Below are 21,972 nucleotides of genomic sequence, written 5' to 3' on the forward strand. Positions count from 1 at the left end.
TCGGGACTGAATCGTAGCAGCTATATGAAGTTCGAGTTTAAGTTCGAGTTTTGACGAAATCTCAAAGGGGTTAGTACACGGGAATTTCATGAAAATTTCACTGGGAAGTTTCTTTTGATATTTTCACATAAATAGGTCCCTATGGATATATGAATTTGGTCACGACCATATTTGGGGCAGTCGGGACTGAATCGGAGCAGATATAATGAAGTTCGAGTTTTTGACGAATTCTCAAAGGGGTTAGTACACGGGAATTTCTTGAAAATATCCCCGGGCAGTTCTTTTGATATTTTCACATAAATGGGTCCCTATGGATATATGAATTTGGTCACGACCATATTTGGGGCAGTCGGGACTGAATCGGAGCAGATATAATGAAGTTCGAGTTTTTGACGAATTCTCAAAGGGTTAGTACACGGGAATTTCTTGAAAATATCACGGGCAGTATTTTTGATATTTCCACATAAATGGGTCCCTATGGATATATGAATTTGGTCACGACCATATTTGGGGCAGTCGGGGACTGAATCGGAGCAGATATAATGAAGTTCGAGTTTTTGACGAATTCTCAAAGGGGTTAGTACACGGGAATTTCATGAAAATTTCACCGGGCAGTTTTTTTTGATATTTTCACATAAATGGGTCCCTATGGATATATGAATTTGGTCACGACCATATTTGGGGCAGTCGGGACTGAATCGTAGCAGATATAATGAAGTTCGAGTTTTTGACGAATTCTCAAAAGGGTTAGTACACGGGAATTTCTTGAAAATTTCCCGGGCAGTTTCTTTTGATATTTCACATAAATAGGTCCCTATGGATATATGAATTTGGTCACGACCATATTTGGGGCAGTCGGGACTGAATCGTAGCAGATATAATGAAGTTCGAGTTTTTGACGAATTCTCAAAGGGGTTAGTACACGGGAATTTCATGAAAATTTCACCGGGCAGTTTCTTTTGATATTTCCACAAAATGGGTCCCTATGGATATATGAATTTGGTCACGACCATATTTGGGGCAGTCGGGACTGAATCGTAGCAGATATAATGAAGTTCGAGTTTTTGACGAATTCTCAAAGGGGTTAGTACACGGGAATTTCTTGAAAATATCCCGGGCAGTTTCTTTTGATATTTCCACATAAATAGGTCCCTATGGATATATGAATTTGGTCACGACCATATTTGGGCAGTCGGGACTGAATCGGGGCAGATATAATGAAGTTCGAGTTTTTGACGAATTCTCAAAGGGGTTAGTACACGGGAATTTCTTGAAAATATCACCGGGCAGTTTCTTTTGATATTTTCACATAAATGGGTCCCTATGGATATATGAATTTGGTCACGACCATATTTGGGGCAGTCGGGACTGAATCGGAGCAGATATAATGAAGTTCGAGTTTTTGACGAATTCTCAAAGGGGTTAGTACACGGGAATTTCTTGAAAATATCACCGGGCAAGTTTTTTTGATATTTTCACATAAATGGGTCCCTATGGATATATGAATTTGGTCACGACCATATTTGGGGCAGTCGGGACTGAATCGTAGCAGATATAATGAAGTTCGAGTTTTTGACGAATTCTCAAAGGGGTTAGTACACGGGAATTCATGAAAATTTCACTGGAAGTTTCTTTTGATATTTCACATAAATGGGTCCCTATGGATATATGAATTTGGTCACGACCATATTTGGGGCAGTCGGGACTGAATCGTAGCAGATATAATGAAGTTCGAGTTTTTGACGAATTCTCAAAGGGGTTAGTACACGGGAATTTCTTGAAAATATCCCCGGGCAGTTTCTTTTGATATTTCACATAAATGGGTCCCTATGGATATATGAATTGGTCACGACCATATTTGGGCAGTCGGGACTGAATCGGAGCAGATATAATGAAGTTCGAGTTTTTGACGAATTCTCAAAGGGGTTAGTACACGGGAATTTCTTGAAAATTTCACCGGGCAGTTTTTTGATATTTTCACATAAATGGGTCCTATGGATATATGAATTTGGTCACGACCATATTTGGGGCAGTCGGGACTGAATCGGAGCAGATATAATGAAGTTCGAGTTTTTGACGAATTCTCAAAGGGTTAGTACACGGGAATTTCTTGAAAATTTCACCGGGAAGTTTTTTTGATATTTTCACATAAATGGGTCCCTATGGATATATGAATTTGGTCACGACCATATTTGGGGCAGTCGGGACTGAATCGTAGCAGATATAATGAAGTTCGAGTTTTTGACGAATTCTCAAAGGGGTTAGTACACGGGAATTTCTTTGAAAATTTCCGGCGGGAGTTTCTTTTGATATTTCACATAAATGGGTCCCTATGGATATATGAATTTGGTCACGACCATATTTGGGAGTCGGGACTGAATCGGAGCAGATATAATGAAATCGTTTAGTTTTTGACGAATTCTCAAATACACGGGAATTTCTTGAAAATATCACCGGGCATATTCTTTTGATATTTTCACATAAATGGGTTCCTATGGATATGAATTTGGTCACGACCATATTTGGGGCAGTCGGGACTGAATCGGAGCAGATATAATGAAGTTCGAGTTTTTGACGAATTCTCAAAGGGGTTAGTACACGGGAATTTCATGAAATTTCACCGGGCAATTCTTTTGATATTTCACATAAATGGGTCCCTATGGATATATGAATTTGGTCACGACCATATTTGGGGCAGTCGGGACTGAATCGTAGCAGATATAATGAAGTTCGAGTTTTTGACGAATTCTCAAAGGGGTTAGTACACGGGAATTTCTTGAAAATATCACCGGGCAGTTTCTTTTGATATTTTCACATAAATGGGTCCCTATGGATATATGAATTTGGTCACGACCATATTTGGGGCAGTCGGGACTGAATCGTAGCAGATATAATGAAGTTCGAGTTTTTAACGAATTCTCAAAGGGGTTAGTACACGGGAATTTCTTGAAAATATCCCGGGCAGTTTCTTTTGATATTTTCACATAAATGGGTTCTATGGATATATGAATTTTGTCACGACCATATTGGGGCAGTCGGGACTGAATCGGAGCAGATATAATGAAGTTCGAGTTTTTGACGAATTCTCAAAGGGGTTAGTACACGGGAATTTCATGAAAATTTCACCGGCAAGTCTTTTGATATTTTCACATAAATGGGTCCCTATGGATATATGAATTTGGTCACGACCATATTTGGGGCAGTCGGGACTGAATCGTAGCAGATATAATGAAGTTCGAGTTTTTGACGAATTCTCAAAGGGGTTAGTACACGGGAATTTCTTGAAAATATCACCGGGAAGTTTCTTTTGATATTTTCACATAAATGGTCCCTATGGATATATGAATTTGGTCACGACCATATTTGGGGCAGTCGGGACTGAATCGTAGCAGATATAATGAAGTTCGAGTTTTTGACGAATTCTCAAAGGGGTTAGTACACGGGAATTTCTTGCAAAATATCCCGGGCAGTTCTTTTGATATTTCACATAAATGGGTCCCTATGGATATATGAATTTGTCACGACCATTTGGGGCAGTCGGGACTGAATCGGAGCAGATATAATGAAGTTCGAGTTTTTGACGAATTCTCAAAGGGGTTAGTACACGGGAATTTCTTGAAAATATCCCCGGGCAGTTTTTTTGATATTTTCACATAAATGGGTCCCTATGGATATATGAATTTGGTCACGACCATATTTGGGGCAGTCGGGACTGAATCGTAGCAGATATAATGAAGTTCGAGTTTTTGACGAATTCTCAAAGGGTTAGTACACGGGAATTTCTTGAAAATTTCACCGGGCAGTTTTTTTTGATATTTTCACATAAATGGGTCCCTATGGATATATGAATTTGGTCACGACCATATTTGGGGCAGTCGGGACTGAATCGAGCAGATATAATGAAGTTCGAGTTTTTGACGAATTCTCAAAAGGGTTAGTACACGGGAATTTCTTGAAAATATCCCGGGCAAGTTTCTTTTGATATTTTCACATAAATGGGTCCCTATGGATATATGAATTTGGTCACGACCATATTTGGGGAGTCGGGACTGAATCGTAGCAGATATAATGAAGTTCGAGTTTTTGACGAATTCTCAAAGGGGTTAGTACACGGGAATTTCTTGAAAATATCCCGGGCAGTTCTTTTTGATATTTTCACATAAATGGGTCCCTATGGATATATGAATTTGGTCACGACCATATTTGGGGCAGTCGGGACTGAATCGGAGCAGATATAATGAAGTTCGAGTTTTTGACGAATTCTCAAAGGGGTTAGTACACGGGAATTTCATGAAAATTTCACCGGGCAGTTTCTTTTGATATTTTCACATAAATAGGTCCCTATGGATATATGAATTTGGTCACGACCATATTTGGGGCAGTCGGGACTGAATCGTAGCAGATATAATGAAGTTCGAGTTTTTGACGAATTCTCAAAGGGGTTAGTACACGGGAATTTCTTGAAAATATCCCTGGGCAGTTTCTTTGATATTTTCACATAAATAGGTCCCTATGGATATATGAATTTGGTCACGACCATATTTGGGGGCGTCGGGACTGAATCGGAGCAGATATAATGAAGTTCGAGTTTTTTCGAATTCTCAAAGGGGTTAGTACACGGGAATTTCATGAAAATATTCCAGTTTCTTTTGATATTTTCACATAAATGGGTCCTATGGATATATGAATTTGGTCACGACCATATTTGGGCAGTCGGGACTGAATCGTAGCAGATATAATGAAGTTCGAGTTTTTGACGAATTCTCAAAGGGGTTAGTACACGGGAATTTCTTGAAAATTTCACCTGGGCAATTCTTTTGATATTTTCACATAAATGGGTCCCTATGGATATATGAATTTGGTCACGACCATATTTGGGGCAGTCGGGACTGAATCGTAGCAGATATAATGAAGTTCGAGTTTTGACGAATTCTCAAAGGGGTTAGTACACGGGAATTTCATGAAAATTTCACCGGGCAGTTTCTTTTGATATTTCACATAAATGGGTCCCTATGGATATATGAATTTGGTCACGACCATATTTGGGGCAGTCGGGACTGAATCGTAGCAGATATAATGAAGTTCGATTTTTGACGAATTCTCAAAGGGGTTAGTACACGGGAATTTCTTGAAAATATCCTGGGCAGTTTCTTTTGATATTTCCACATAAATAGGTCCCTATGGATATATGAATTTGGTCACGACCATATTTGGGGCAGTCGGGACTGAATCGGAGCAGATATAATGAAGTTCGAGTTTTTGACGAATTCTCAAAGGGGTTAGTACCGGGAATTTCTTGAAAATATCACCGGGCAGTTTCTTTTGATATTTTCACATAAATGGTTCCTATGGATATATGAATTTGGTCACGACCATATTTGGGGCAGTCGGGACTGAATCGTAGCAGATATAATGAAGTTCGAGTTTTTGACGAATTCTCAAAGGGGTTAGTACACGGGAATTTCATGAAAATTTCACCGGCAATTTTTTTGATATTTTCACATAAATGGGTCCCTATGGATATATGAATTTGGTCACGACCATATTTGGGGCAGTCGGGACTGAATCGTAGCAGATATAATGAAGTTCGAGTTTTTGACGAATCTCAAAGGGGTTAGTACACGGGAATTTCATGAAAATTTCACCGGGAGTTTCTTTTGATATTTTCCACATAAATTGGTCCCTATGGATATATGAATTTGGTCACGACCATATTTGGGGCAGTCGGGACTGAATCGTAGCAGATATAATGAAGTTCGAGTTTTTGACGAATTCTCAAAGGGGTTAGTACACGGGAATTTCTTGAAAATATCCCGGGCAGTTTCTTTTGATATTTCACATAAATGGGTCCCTATGGATATATGAATTGGTCACGACCATATTTGGGGCAGTCGGGACTGAATCGTAGCAGATATAATGAAGTTCGAGTTTTGACGAATTCTCAAAGGGGTTAGTACATGGGAATTTCTTGAAAATATCACCGGGCAGTTCTTTTGATTTTCACATAAATGGTCCCTATGGATATATGAATTTTGTCACGACCATATTTGGGGCAGTCGGGACTGAATCGGAGCAGATATAATGAAGTTCGAGTTTTTGACGAATTCTCAAAGGGGAGTACACGGGAATTTCATGAAAATTTCACCGGGCAGTTTTTTTTGATATTTCACATAAATGGGTCCCTATGGATATATGAATTTGGTCACGACCATATTTGGGGCAGTCGGGACTGAATCGTAGCAGATATAATGAAGTTCGAGTTTTTAACGAATTCTCAAAAGGGTTAGTACACGGGAATTTCTTGAAAATATCCCGGGCAGTTTCTTTTGATATTTTCACATAAATAGGTCCCTATGGATATATGAATTTGGTCACGACCATATTTGGGGAGTCGGGACTGAATCGTAGCAGATATAATGAAGTTCGAGTTTTTGACGAATTCTCAAAGGGGTTAGTACACGGGAATTTCTTGAAAATATCCCGGGCAGTTTCTTTTGATATTTTCACATAAATGGGTCCCTATGGATATATGAATTTGGTCACGACCATATTTGGGGCAGTCGGGACTGAATCGTAGCAGATATAATGAAGTTCGAGTTTTTGACGAATTCTCAAAGGGGTTAGTACACGGGAATTTCATGAAAATTTCACCGGGAAGTTTCTTTTGATATTTTCACATAAATGGGTCCCTATGGATATATGAATTTGGTCACGACCATATTTGGGGCAGTCGGGACTGAATCGTAGCAGAGATAATGAAGTTCGAGTTTTTGACGAATTCTCAAAGGGGTTAGTACACGGGAATTTCTTGAAAATATCACCGGGCAGTTTTTTTGATATTTTCACATAAATGGTCCCTATGGATATATGAATTTGGTCACGACCATATTTGGGGCAGTCGGGACTGAATCGTAGCAGATATAATGAAGTTCGAGTTTTTGACGAATTCTCAAAGGGGTTAGTACACGGGAATTTCATGAAAATTTCACCGGGAAGTTTCTTTTGATATTTTCACATAAATTGGTCCCTATGGATAGTCAGGGACTGAATCGGAGCAGATATAATGAAGTTCGAGTTTTTGACGAATTCTCAAAGGGGTTAGTACACGGGAATTTCTTGAAAATATCACCGGGCAGTTTTTTTGATATTTTCACATAAATGGTCCCTATGGATATATGAATTTGGTCACGACCATATTTGGGGCAGTCGGGACTGAATCGGAGCAGATATAATGAAGTTCGAGTTTTTGACGAATTCTCAAAGGGGTTAGTACACGGGAATTTCATGAAAATTTCACCGGGCAGTTTTTTTTGATATTTTCACATAAATGGGTCCCTATGGATATATGAATTTGGTCACGACCATATTTGGGGCAGTCGGGACTGAATCGTAGCAGATATAATGAAGTTCGAGTTTTGACGAATTCTCAAAAGGGTTAGTACACGGGAATTTCTTGAAAATTCCACCGGGCAGTTTTTTGATATTTTCACATAAATGGGTCCCTATGGATATATGAATTTGGTCACGACCATATTTGGGGCAGTCGGGACTGAATCGGAGCAGATATAATGAAGTTCGAGTTTTTGACGAATTCTCAAAGGGGTAGTACACGGGAATTTCTTGAAAATATCACCGGGCAGTTTCTTTTGATATTTTCACATAAATGGTCCCTATGGATATATGAATTTGGTCACGACCATATTGGGGCAGTCGGGACTGAATCGGAGCAGATATAATGAAGTTCGATTTTTGACGAATTCTCAAAGGGTTAGTACACGGGAATTTCATGAAAATTTCACCGGGCAAGTATTTTTGATATTTTCACATAAATGGGTCCCTATGGATATATGAATTTGGTCACGACCATATTTGGGGCAGTCGGGACTGAATCGTAGCAGATATAATGAAGTTCGAGTTTTTGACGAATTCTCAAAGGGTTAGTACACGGGAATTTCATGAAAATTTCACCGGGAGTTTCTTTGATATTTTCACATAAATGGGTCCCTATGGATATATGAATTTGGTCACGACCATATTTGGGGCAGTCGGGACTGAATCGTAGCAGATAATGAAGTTCGAGTTTTTGACGAATTCTCAAAGGGGTTAGTACACGGGAATTTCTTGAAAATATCCCTGGGCAGTTTCTTTTGATATTTCCACATAAATAGGTCCCTATGGATATATGAATTTGGTCACGACCATATTTGGGGCAGTCGGGACTGAATCGTAGCAGATATAATGAAGTTCGAGTTTTTGACGAATTCTCAAAGGGGTTAGTACACGGGAATTTTTGAAAATATCCACCGGGCAGTTTCTTTTGATATTTTCACATAAATGGGTTCCTATGGATATATGAATTTGGTCACGACCATATTTGGGGCAGTCGGGACTGAATCGGAGCAGATATAATGAAGTTCGAGTTTTTGACGAATTCTCAAAGGGGTTAGTACACGGGAATTTCATGAAAATATCACCGGCAAGTTTTTTTGATATTTTCACATAAATGGGTCCCTATGGATATATGAATTTGGTCACGACCATATTTGGGGCAGTCGGGACTGAATCGTAGCAGATATAATGAAGTTCGAGTTTTTGACGAATTCTCAAAGGGGGTTGTACACGGGAATTTCATGAAAATTTCACCGGGAGTTTCTTTTGATATTTTCACATAAATGGGTCCCTATGGATATATGAATTTGGTCACGACCATATTTGGGCAGTCGGGACTGAATCGTAGCAGATATAATGAAGTTCGAGTTTTGACGAATTCTCAAGGGGTTAGTACACGGGAATTTCTTGAAAATATCCCTGGGCAGTTTCTTTTGATATTTCCACATAAATAGGTCCCTATGGATATATGAATTTGGTCACGACCATATTTGGGGCAGTCGGGACTGAATCGAGCAGATATAATGAAGTTCGAGTTTTGACGAATTCTCAAAGGTTAGTACACGGGAATTTCTTGAAAATATCCCGGCGAAGTTTCTTTTGATATTTTCACATAAATGGGTCCTATGGATATATGAATTTGGTCACGACCATATTTGGGGCAGTCGGGACTGAATCGGAGCAGATATAATGAAGTTCGAGTTTTGACGAATTCTCAAAGGGGTTAGTACACGGGAATTTCTTGAAAATTTCACCGGGAAGTTTCTTTTGATATTTTCACATAAATGGGTCCCTATGGATATATGAATTTGTCACGACCATATTTGGGGCAGTCGGGACTGAATCGTAGCAGATATAATGAAGTTCGAGTTTTTGACGAATTCTCAAAGGGGTTAGTACACGGGAATTTCATGAAAATATCCCGGGCAGTTTCTTTTGATATTTTCACATAAATAGGTCCCTATGGATATATGAATTTGGTCACGACCATATTGGGGCAGTCGGGACTGAATCGGAGCAGATATAATGAAGTTCGAGTTTTTGACGAATTCTCAAAGGGGTTAGTACACGGGAATTTCTTGAAAATATCCCGGGCAGTTTCTTTTGATATTTTCACATAAATGGGTCCCTATGGATATATGAATTTTGGTCACGACCATATTTGGGGCAGTCGGGACTGAATCGGAGCAGATTATAATGAAGTTCGAGTTTTGACGAATTCTCAAAGGGGTTAGTACACGGGAATTTCATGAAAAATTTCACCGGGAAGTTTCTTTTGATATTTTCACATAAATGGGTCCCTATGGATATATGAATTTGGTCACGACCATATTTGGGGCAGTCGGGACTGAATCGTAGCAGATATAATGAAGTTCGAGTTTTTGACGAATTCTCAAAGGGGTTAGTACACGGGAATTTTTGAAAATATCCACCGGCAGTTTCTTTGATATTTTCACATAAATGGTTCCTATGGATATATGAATTTGGTCACGACATATTTGGGGCAGTCGGGACTGAATCGTAGCAGATATAATGAAGTTCGAGTTTTTGACGAATTCTCAAAGGGTTAGTACACGGGAATTTCTTGAAAATATCACCTGGGCAGTTTCTTTTGATATTTTCACATAAATGGGTCCCTATGGATATATGAATTTGGTCACGACCATATTTGGGGCAGTCGGGACTGAATCGGAGCAGATATAATGAAGTTCGAGTTTTTGACGAATTCTCAAAGGGGTTAGTACACGGGAATTTCTTGAAAATATCACCGGGCAGTTTTTTGATATTTTCACATAAATGGGTCCCTATGGATATATGAATTGGTCACGACCATATTTGGGGCAGTCGGGACTGAATCGTAGCAGATATAATGAAGTTCGAGTTTTGACGAATTCTCAAAGGGGTTAGTACACGGGAATTTCATGAAAATTCACCGGGAGGGAGTTTTTTTGATATTTTCACATAAATGGGTCCCTATGGATATATGAATTTGGTCACGACCATATTTGGGGCAGTCGGGACTGAATCGTAGCAGATATAATGAAGTTCGTTTTTTGACGAATTCTCAAAGGGTTAGTACACGGGAATTTCTTTGAAAATATCCCTGGGCAGTTTCTTTTGATATTTCCACATAAATGGGTCCCTATGGATATATGAATTTGGTCACGACCATATTTGGGGCAGTCGGGACTGAATCGGAGAGATATAATGAAGTTCGAGTTTTTGACGAATTCTCAAAGGGGTTAGTACACGGGAATTTCTTGAAAATATCACGGGCAGTTTCTTTTGATATTTCTTTTCACATAATGGGTCCCTATGGATATATGAATTTGTCACGACCATATTTGGGGCAGTCGGGACTGAATCGTAGCAGATATTAATGAAGTTCGAGTTTTGACGAATTCTCAAAGGGGTTAGTACACGGGAATTTCATGAAATTTCACCGGGCAGTTTCTTTTGATATTTCCACATAAATGGGTCCCTATGGATATATGAATTTGGTCACGACCATATTTGGGGCAGTCGGGACTGAATCGGAGCAGATATAATGAAGTTCGAGTTTTTTGACGAATTCTCAAAGGGGTTAGTACACGGGAATTTCATGAAAATTCACCGGGAAGTTTCTTTTGATATTTCACATAAATGGGTCCCTATGGATATATGAATTTGGTCACGACCATATTTGGGGCAGTCGGGACTGAATCGTAGCAGATATAATGAAGTTCGAGTTTTTGACGAATTCTCAAAGGGGGTTAGTACACGGGAATTTCTTGAAAATATCACCGGGCATTTTTTTGATATTTTCACATAAATGAGTCCCTATGGATATATGAATTTGGTCACGACCATATTTGGGGCAGTCGGGACTGAATCGTAGCAGATATAATGAAGTTCGAGTTTTTGACGAATTCTCAAGGGGTTAGTACACGGGAATTCTTGAAAATATCCCGGGCAGTTTCTTTTGATATTTCACATAAATAGGTTCCCTATGGATATATGAATTTGTCACGACCATATTGGGGCAGTCGGGACTGAATCGGAGCAGATATAATGAAGTTCGAGTTTTTGACGAATTCTCAAAGGGGTTAGTACACGGGAATTTCATGAAAATTTCACCGGGAAGTTTCTTTTGATATTTTCACATAAATGGGTCCCTATGGATATATGAATTTGGTCACGACCATATTTGGGGCAGTCGGGACTGAATCGTAGCAGATATAATGAAGTTCGAGTTTTTGACGAATTCTCAAAGGGGTTAGTACACGGGAATTTCTTGAAAATATCACCGGGCAGTTTCTTTTGATATTTTCACATAAATGGGTCCCTATGGATATATGAATTGGTCACGACCATATTTGGGCAGTCGGGACTGAATCGGAGCAGATATAATGAAGTTCGAGTTTTTGACGAATTCTCAAAGGGGTTAGTACACGGGAATTTCTTGAAAATATCCCGGGCAGTTTCTTTTGATATTTTCACATAAATGGGTCCCTATGGATATATGAATTTGGTCACGACCATATTTGGGGCAGTCGGGACTGAATCGTAGCAGATATAATGAAGTTCGAGTTTTTGACGAATTCTCAAAGGGGTTAGTACACGGGAATTTCTTGAAAATTCACCGGAAGTTTCTTTTGATATTTTCACATAAATGGGCCCTATGGATATATGAATTTGGTCACGACCATATTTGGGGCAGTCGGGACTGAATCGTAGCAGATATAATGAAGTTCGAGTTTTTGACGAATTCTCAAAGGGGTTAGTACACGGGAATTTCTGAAAATATCCCTGGGCAGTTTCTTTGATATTTTCACATAAATGGGTCCCTATGGATATATGAATTTGGTCACGACCATATTTGGGGCAGTCGGGACTGAATCGGAGCAGATATAATGAAGTTCGAGTTTTTGACGAATTCTCAAAGGGTTAGTACACGGGAATTTCTTGAAAATATCCCTGGGAAGTTTCTTTTGATATTTCCACATAAATGGGTCCCTATGGATATATGAATTTGGTCACGACCATATTTGGGGCAGTCGGGACTGAATCGGAGCAGATATAATGAAGTTCGAGTTTTGACGAATTCTCAAAGGGGTTAGTACACGGGAATTTCTTGAAAATTCACCGGGAAGTTTCTTTTGATATTTTCACATAAATGGTCCCTATGGATATATGAATTTGGTCACGACCATATTTGGGGCAGTCGGGACTGAATCGTAGCAGATATAATGAAGTTCGAGTTTTTGACGAATTCTCAAAGGGGTTAGTACACGGGAATTTCATGAAAAATTTCACCGGGAAGTTTCTTTTGATATTTTCACATAAATGGGTCCCTATGGATATATGAATTTGGTCACGACCATATTTGGGGCAGTCGGGACTGAATCGTAGCAGATATAATGAAGTTCGAGTTTTTGACGAATTCTCAAAGGGTTAGTACACGGGAATTTCTTGAAAATATCACCGGGCAAAGTTTTTTGATATTTTCACATAAATGGTTCCTATGGATACATGAATTTGGTCACGACCATATTTGGGGCAGTCGGGACTGAATCGTAGCAGATATAATGAAGTTCGAATTTTTGACGAATTCTCAAAGGGGTTAGTACACGGGAATTTCTTGAAAATATCCCTGGGCAGTTTCTTTTGATATTTCACATAAATGGGTCCCTATGGATATATGAATTTGGTCACGACCATATTTGGGGCAGTCGGGACTGAATCGTAGCAGATATAATGAAGTTCGAGTTTTTGACGAATTCTCAAAGGGGTTAGTACACGGGAATTTCTTGAAAATATCACCGGGCAGTTTCTTTTGATATTTCCACATAAATGGGTCCCTATGGATATATGAATTTGGTCACGACCATATTTGGGGCAGTCGGGACTGAATCGGAGCAGATATAATGAAGTTCGAGTTTTTGACGAATTCTCAAAGGGGTTAGTACACGGGAATTTCATGAAAATTCACCGGGCAGTTTCTTTTGATATTTTCACATAAATGGTCCCTATGGATATATGAATTTGGTCACGACCATATTTGGGCGTCGGGACTGAATCGTAGCAGATATAATGAAGTTCGAGTTTTGACGAATTCTCAAAGGGGTTAGTACACGGGAATTTCTTGAAAATATCACCGGGCAGTTTCTTTTGATATTTTCACATAAATGGGTCCCTATGGATATATATGAATTTGGTCACGACCATATTTGGGGCAGTCGGGACTGAATCGGAGCAGATATAATGAAGTTCGAGTTTTTGACGAATTCTCAAAGGGGTTAGTACACGGGAATTTCTTGAAAATTTCACCGGGAGTTTCTTTTGATATTTTCACATAAATGGGTCCCTATGGATATATGAATTTGGTCACGACCATATTTGGGGCAGTCGGGACTGAATCGTAGCAGATATAATGAAGTTCGAGTTTTTGACGAATTCTCAAAGGGGTTAGTACACGGGAATTTCTTGAAAATATCCCTGGGCAGTTTCTTTTGATATTTCCACATAATGGGTCCCTATGGATATATGAATTTGGTCACGACCATATTTGGGCAGTCGGGACTGAATCGGAGCAGATATAATGAAGTTCGAGTTTTGACGAATTCTCAAAGGGGTTAGTACACGGGAATTTCTTGAAAATTTCCCGGGAAGTTTCTTTTGATATTTTCACATAAATGGGTCCCTATGGATATATGAATTTGGTCACGACCATATTTGGGGCAGTCGGGACTGAATCGGAGCAGATATAATGAAGTTCGAGTTTTTGACGAATTCTCAAAGGGGTTAGTACACGGGAATTTCTTGAAAATTCACCGGCAGTTTCTTTTGATATTTCACATAAATGGGTCCCTATGGATATATGAATTGGTCACGACCATATTTGGGGCAGTCGGGACTGAATCGGAGCAGATATAATGAAGTTCGAGTTTTTGACGAATTCTCAAAGGGGTTAGTACACGGGAATTTCATGAAAATTTCACCGGGAAGTTTCTTTTGATATTTTCACATAAAGGTCCCTATGGATATATGAATTTGGTCACGACCATATTTGGGGGGCATCGGGACTGATCGTAGCAGATATAATGAAGTTCGAGTTTTTGACGAATTCTCAAAGGGGTTAGTACACGGGAATTTCTTGAAAATATCACCGGGCATTTTTTTTGATATTTTCACATAAATGGTCCCTATGGATATATGAATTTGGTCACGACCATATTTGGGGCAGTCGGGACTGAATCGTAGCTGATATAATGAAGTTCGAGTTTTTACGAATTCTCAAAGGGTTAGTACACGGGAATTTCTTGAAAATATCCCTGGGCAGTTTCTTTTGATATTTCCACATAAATAGGTCCCTATGGATATATGAATTTGGTCACGACCATATTTGGGGCAGTCGGGACTGAATCGTAGCAGATATAATGAAGTTCGAGTTTTTGACGAATTCTCAAAGGGGTTAGTACACGGGAATTTCTTGAAAATTTCACCGGCAGTTTCTTTTGATATTTTCACATAAATGGTCCCTATGATATATGAATTTGGTCACGACCATATTTGGGGCAGTCGGGACTGAATCGTAGCTGATATAATGAATTCGAGTTTTTAACGTTGAGTTTTTGACGAATTTCAAAGGGGTTTAGTACACGGGAATTTCTTGAAAATTTCCCGGGCAGTTTCTTTTGATATTTTCACATAAAATGGGTCCCTATGGATATATGAATTTGGTCACGACCATATTTGGGCCTCGGGACTGAATCGTAGCAGATATAATGAAGTTCGAGTTTTTACGAATTCTCAAAGGGGTTAGTACACGGGAATTTCTTGAAAATATCCCCTGGCAGTTTCTTTTGATATTTTCACATAAATGGGTCCCTATGGATATATGAATTTGGTCACGACATATTTGGGGCAGTCGGGACTGAATCGGAGCAGATATAATGAAGTTCGAGTTTTTAACGAATTCTCAAAGGGTTACACGGGAATTTCATGAAAATTTCACCGGGAAGTTTCTTTTGATATTTTCACATAAATGGGTCCCTATGGATATATGAATTTGGTCACGACCATATTTGGGGCAGTCGGGACTGAATCGTAGCAGATATAATGAAGTTCGAGTTTTTAACGAATTCTCAAAGGGGTTAGTACACGGGAATTTCTTGAAAATATCCCTGGGCAGTTTCTTTTGATATTTCACATAAATAGGTCCCTATGGATATATGAATTTGGTCACGACCATATTTGGGGCAGTCGGGACTGAATCGGAGCAGATATAATGAAGTTCGAGTTTTTAACGAATTCTCAAAGGGGTTAGTACACGGGAATTTCTTGAAAATACCCTGGGCAGTTTCTTTTGATATTTCCACATAAATAGGTCCCTATGGATATATGAATTTGGTCACGACCATATTTGGGGCAGTCGGGACTGAATCGGAGCAGATATAATGAAGTTCGAGTTTTTAAGAATTCTCAAAGGGGTTAGTACACGGGAATTTCTTGAAAATATCACCGGCAATTCTTTTGATATTTTCACATAAATGGTCCCTATGGATATATCACGACCATATTTGGGGCAGTCGGGACTGAATCGGAGCAGATATAATGAAGTTCGAGTTTTTAACGAATTCTCAAAGGGGTTAGTACACGGGAATTTCATGAAAATTTCACCGGAAGTTTCTTTTGATATTTTCACATAAAGGGTCCTATGGATATATGAATTTGGTCCGACCATATTTGGGGCAGTCGGGACTGAATCGTAGCAGATATAATGAAGTTCGAGTTTTTAACGAATTCTCAAAGGGGTTAGTACACGGGAATTTCTTGAAAATATCCCTGGGCAGTTTCTTTTGATATTTCCACATAAATAGGTCCCTATGGATATATGAATTTGGTCACGACCATATTGGGGCAGTCGGGACTGAATCGGAGCAGATATAATGAAGTTCGAGTTTTTAACGAATTCTCAAAGGGGTTAGTACACGGGAATTTCTTGAAAATCCCTGGCAGTTTCTTTTGATATTTTCACATAAAGGGTCCCTATGGATATATGAATTTGGTCACGACCATATTTGGGGCAGTCGGGACTGAATCGGAGCAGATATAATGAAGTTCGAGTTTTTAACGAATTCTCAAAGGGGTTAGTACACGGGAATTTCTTGAAAATTTCCCGGGAAGTTTCTTTTGATATTTTCACATAAATGGGTCCCTATGGATATATGAATTTGGTCACGACCATATTTGGGGCAGTCGGGACTGAATCGTAGCAGATATAATGAAGTTCGAGTTTTTGACGAATTCTCAAAGGGGGTTAGTACACGGGAATTTCTTGAAAATATCCCCGGGCAGTTTCTTTTGATATTTTCCACATAAATAGGTCCCTATGGATATATGAATTTGGTCACGACCATATTTGGGGCAGTCGGGACTGAATCGTGCAGATATAATGAAGTTCGAGTTTTTGACGAATTCTCAAAGGGGTTAGTACACGGGAATTTCTTGAAAATATCCCGGGCAGTTTCTTTTGATATTTCACATAAATAGGTCCCTATGGATATATGAATTTGGTCACGACCATATTTGGGGCAGTCGGGACTGAATCGTAGCAGATATAATGAAGTTCGAGTTTTTGACGAATTCTCAAAGGGGTTAGTACACGGGAATTTCTTGAAAATATCCCGGGCATTTTTTTGATATTTTCACATAAATGGGTCCCTATGGATATATGAATTTGGTCACGACCATATTTGGGGCAGTCGGGACTGAATCGTAGCAGATATAATGAAGTTCGAGTTTTTAACGAATTCTCAAAGGGGTTAGTACACGGGAATTTCTTGAAAATATCCCTGGGCAGTTTCTTTTGATATTTTCCACATAAATAGGTCCCTATGGATATATGAATTTGGTCACGACCATATTTGGGGCAGTCGGGACTGAATCGTAGCAGATATAATGAAGTTCGAGTTTTTGACGAATTCTCAAAGGGGTTAGTACACGGGAATTTCTGAAAATATCACCGGGCAAGTTTTTTTGATATTTTCACATAAATGGTCCTATGGATATATGAATTTGGTCACGACCATATTTGGGGCAGTCGGGACTGAATCGTAGCAGATATAATGAAGTTCGAGTTTTTAACGAATTCTCAAAGGGGTTAGTACACGGGAATTTCTTGAAAATATCCCTGGCAGTTTCTTTTGATATTTCCACATAAATAGGTCCCTATGGATATATGAATTTGGTCACGACCATATTTGGGGCAGTCGGGACTGAATCGGAGCAGATATAATGAAGTTCGAGTTTTTACGAATTCTCAAAGGGGTTAGTACACGGGAATTTCTTGAAAATATCCCGGGCAGTTTCTTTTGATATTTTCACATAAATGGGTCCCTATGGATATATGAATTTGGTCACGACCATATTTGGGGCAGTCGGGACTGAATCGGAGCAGATATAATGAAGTTCGAGTTTTTAACGAATTCTCAGTACACGGGAATTTCATGAAAATATCACGGGAAGTTTCTTTTGATATTTTCACATAAATGGGTCCCTATGGATATATGAATTTGGTCACGACCATATTTGGGGCAGTCGGGACTGAATCGTAGCAGATATAATGAAGTTCGAGTTTTTAACGAATTCTCAAAGGGTTAGTACACGGGAATTTCTTGAAAATATCCCTGGGCAGTTTCTTTTGATATTTCCACATAAATAGGTCCCTATGGATATATGAATTTGGTCACGACCATATTTGGGGCAGTCGGGACTGAATCGGAGCAGATATAATGAAGTTCGAGTTTTTGACGAATTCTCAAAGGGGTTAGTACACGGGAATTTCTTGAAAATATCCCGGGCAGTTTCTTTTGATATTTCCACATAAATGGGTCCCTATGGATATATGAATTTGGTCACGACCATATTTGGGGTCAGTCGGGACTGAATCGTAGAGCAGATATAATGAAGTTCGAGTTTTTGACGAATTCTCAAAGGGGTTAGTACACGGGAATTTCTTGAAAATATCACCGGGCATTTATTTTTGATATTTTCACATAAATGGGTTCCTATGGATATATGAATTTGGTCACGACCATATTTGGGGCAGTCGGGACTGAATCGTAGCAGATATAATGAAGTTCGAGTTTTTAACGAATTCTCAAAGGGGTTAGTACACGGGAATTTCTTGAAAATATCCCTGGGCAGTTTCTTTTGATATTTCCACATAAATAGGTCCCTATGGATATATGAATTTGGTCACGACCATATTTGGGGCAGTCGGGACTGAATCGGAGCAGATATAATGAAGTTCGAGTTTTTGACGAATTCTCAAAGGGGTTAGTACACGGGAATTTCTTGAAAATATCACCGGGCAATTTTTTTGATATTTCACATAAAGGGTTCCTATGGATATATGAATTTGGTCACGACCATATTTGGGGCAGTCGGGACTGAATCGTAGCAGATATAATGAAGTTCGAGTTTTTACGAATTCTCAAAGGGGTTAGTACACGGGAATTTCTTGAAAATATCCCGGGCAGTTTCTTTTGATATTTCCACATAAATAGGTCCCTATGGATATATGAATTTGGTCACGACCATATTTGGGGCAGTCGGGACTGAATCGGAGCAGATATAATGAAGTTCGAGTTTTTTACGAATTCTCAAAGGGGTTAGTACACGGGAATTTCTTGAAAATATCCCCTGGCAGTTTCTTTTGATATTTTCACATAAATGGGTCCTATGGATATATGAATTTGGTCACGACCATATTTGGGGCAGTCGGGACTGAATCGGAGCAGATATAATGAAGTTCGAGTTTTTGACGAATTCTCAGGTACACGGGAATTTCATGAAAATTTCACCGGGAAGTTTCTTTTGATATTTTCACATAAATGGGTCCCTATGGATATATGAATTTGGTCACGACCATATTTGGGGCAGTCGGGACTGAATCGTAGCAGATATAATGAAGTTCGAGTTTTTACGAATTCTCAAAGGGGTTAGTACACGGGAATTTCTTGAAAATATCCCTGGGCAGTTTCTTTTGATATTTCCACATAAATAGGTCCCTATGGATATATGAATTTGGTCACGACCATATTTGGGGCAGTCGGGACTGAATCGGAGCAGATATAATGAAGTTCGAGTTTTTACGAATTCTCAAAGGGGTTAGTACACGGGAATTTCTTGAAAATATCCCGGCAGTTTCTTTTGATATTTTCACATAAATGGTTCCTATGGATATATGAATTTGGTCACGACCATATTTGGGGCAGTCGGGACTGAATCGGAGCAGATATAATGAAGTTCGAGTTTTTGACGAATTCTCAAAGGGGTTAGTACACGGGAATTTCATGAAAATTTCACCGGGAAGTTTCTTTTGATATTTTCACATAAATGGGTCCCTATGGATATATGAATTTGGTCACGACCATATTTGGGGCAGTCGGGACTGAATCGTAGCAGATATAATGAAGTTCGAGTTTTTAACGAATTCTCAAAGGGGTTAGTACACGGGAATTTCTTGAAAATATCCCTGGGCAGTTTCTTTTGATATTTCCACATAAATAGGTCCTATGGATATATGAATTTGGTCACGACCATATTTGGGGCAGTCGGGACTGAATCGGAGCAGATATAATGAAGTTCGAGTTTTTGACGAATTCTCAAAGGGGTTAGTACACGGGAATTTCTTGAAAATATCCCTGGGCAGTTTCTTTTGATATTTCCACATAAATAGGTCCCTATGGATATATGAATTTGGTCACGACCATATTTGGGGCAGTCGGGACTGAATCGGAGCAGATATAATGAAGTTCGAGTTTTTGACGAATTCTCAAAGGGGTTAGTACACGGGAATTTCTTGAAAATTACCCGGAAGTTTCTTTTGATATTTTCACATAAATGGGTCCCTATGGATATATGAATTTGGTCACGACCATATTTGGGGCAGTCGGGACTGAATCGTAGCAGATATAATGAAGTTCGAGTTTTTGACGAATTCTCAAAGGGGTTAGTACACGGGAATTTCTTGAAAATATCACCGGGCATTTTTTTGATATTTCATAAAATGAGTTCCTATGGATATATGAATTTGGTCCGACCATATTTGGGGCAGTCGGGACTGAATCGTAGCAGATATAATGAAGTTCGAGTTTTTGACGAATTCTCAAAGGGTTAGTACACGGGAATTTCTTGAAAATATCCCGGGCAGTTTCTTTTGGTATTTCCACATAAATGGTCCCTATGGATATATGAATTTGGTCACGAGCATATTTGGGGCAGTCGGGACTGAATCGGAGCAGATATAATGAAGTTCGAGTTTTTGACGAATTCTCAAAGGGGTTAGTACACGGGAATTTCATGAAAATTTCACCGGGAAGTTTCTTTTGATATTTCACATAAATGGGTCCCTATAGATATATGAATTTGGTCACGACCATATTTGGGGCAGTCGGGACTGAATCGTAGCAGATATAATGAAGTTCGAGTTTTTAACGAATTCTCAAAGGGGTTAGTACACGGGAATTTCTGAAAATATCCCGGGGCAGTTTCTTTTGATATTTCCACATAAATAGGTCCCTATGGATATATGAATTTGGTCACGGCCATATTTGGGGCAGTCGGGACTGAATCGGAGCAGATATAATGTTTCGAGTTTTTGACGAATTCTCAAGGGGTTAGTACACGGGAATTTCTTGAAAATATCACCGGGAAGGTTTTAGTTTCTTTTGTATTTTCACATAAATGGGTCCCTATGGATATATGAATTTGGTCACGAGCATATTTGGGGCAGTCGGGACTGAATCGGAGCAGATATAATGAAGTTCGAGTTTTTAACGAATTCTCAAAGGGGTTAGTACACGGGAATTTCTTGAAAATATCCCTGGGCAGTTTCTTTTGATATTTCACATAAAGGTCCCTATGGATATATGAATTTGGTCACGACCATATTTGGGGCAGTCGGGACTGAATCGGAGCAGATATAATGAAGTTCGAGTTTTTGACGAATTCTCAAAGGGGTTAGTACACGGGAATTTCTTGAAAATATCCCTGGGCAGTTTCTTTTGATATTTCCACATAAATAGGTCCCTATGGATATATGAATTTGGTCACGGCCATATTTGGGGCAGTCGGGACTGAATCGGAGCAGATATAATGAAGTTCGAGTTTTTGACGAATTCTCAAAGGGGTTAGTACACGGGAATTTCATGAAAATTACACCGGGAAGTTTCTTTTGATATTTTCACATAAATGGGTCCCTATGGATATATGAATTTGGTCACGACCATATTAGGGGCAGTCGGGACTGAATCGTAGCAGATATAATGAAGTTCGAGTTTTTAACGAATTCTCAAAGGGGTTAGTACATGGGAATTTTTTGAAAATATCACCGGGCATATATTTTTGATATTTTCACATAAATGGTTCCTATGGATATATGAATTTGTCCGACCATATTTGGGGCAGTCGGGACTGAATCGTAGCTGATATATGAAGTTCGAGTTTTTAACGAATTCTCAAAGGGTTAGTACACGGGAATTTCTTGAAAATATCCCGGGCAGTTTCTTTTGATATTTCCACATAAATAGGTCC

Source organism: Daucus carota, chromosome 6 (genome assembly GCF_001625215.2).
Source record: "Daucus carota subsp. sativus chromosome 6, DH1 v3.0, whole genome shotgun sequence".
In the NCBI taxonomy this organism is placed as follows: Eukaryota; Viridiplantae; Streptophyta; class Magnoliopsida; order Apiales; family Apiaceae; genus Daucus; species Daucus carota.